This window comes from Coenobita brevimanus, chromosome 76 (genome assembly GCF_032717465.1).
Source record: "Coenobita brevimanus isolate Jiangsu-jjx chromosome 76, ASM3271746v2, whole genome shotgun sequence".
Classification (NCBI taxonomy): Eukaryota; Metazoa; Arthropoda; class Malacostraca; order Decapoda; family Coenobitidae; genus Coenobita; species Coenobita brevimanus.
Window position 1 is genome coordinate 14,349,164 of NC_137029.1, and position 477 is coordinate 14,349,640.

The following is a 477-nucleotide window of genomic DNA, read 5'->3' on the forward strand; positions in this document are numbered from 1 at the left end:
TTTCTTGAAGCTTCTTTTAAGTAGCTCAGTGACAGGACAGTGCTATGACTTCCTGTAGCACTTCTTCATGACTAGCATTATATTCTGCTCAGTGACAGGACTGTGCTATGAGTTCCTGTAGCAATTCTTCATGACTAGCATTACATTCTAGCGTTGAACTAATGTTATGCTTCTCCATTCAAGATAGATAAATGGCGATTGTAGGCCAAGTTAGAGTAAAAAGTTTATCAGCAACGTTAACGGTACTTAACTCTGCTTATTTAACTTGGCGTAAAATTACCATGCCTCCAACTGGAAGGCCGAACTGTAACAAGAGACTGACAGCAGAATAATATGCTTGTCACGAAGAAGTTCTGTGGGTAGGATTAGAGCCGTAGTGCTGCCTTCTACCACTGAACAACGTAAAATAAGTTGCAAATGGACGAAAATCTGGGCCTAGAGCAATTGAAGGTTAGAATTCATTTCACTGACGTTTCC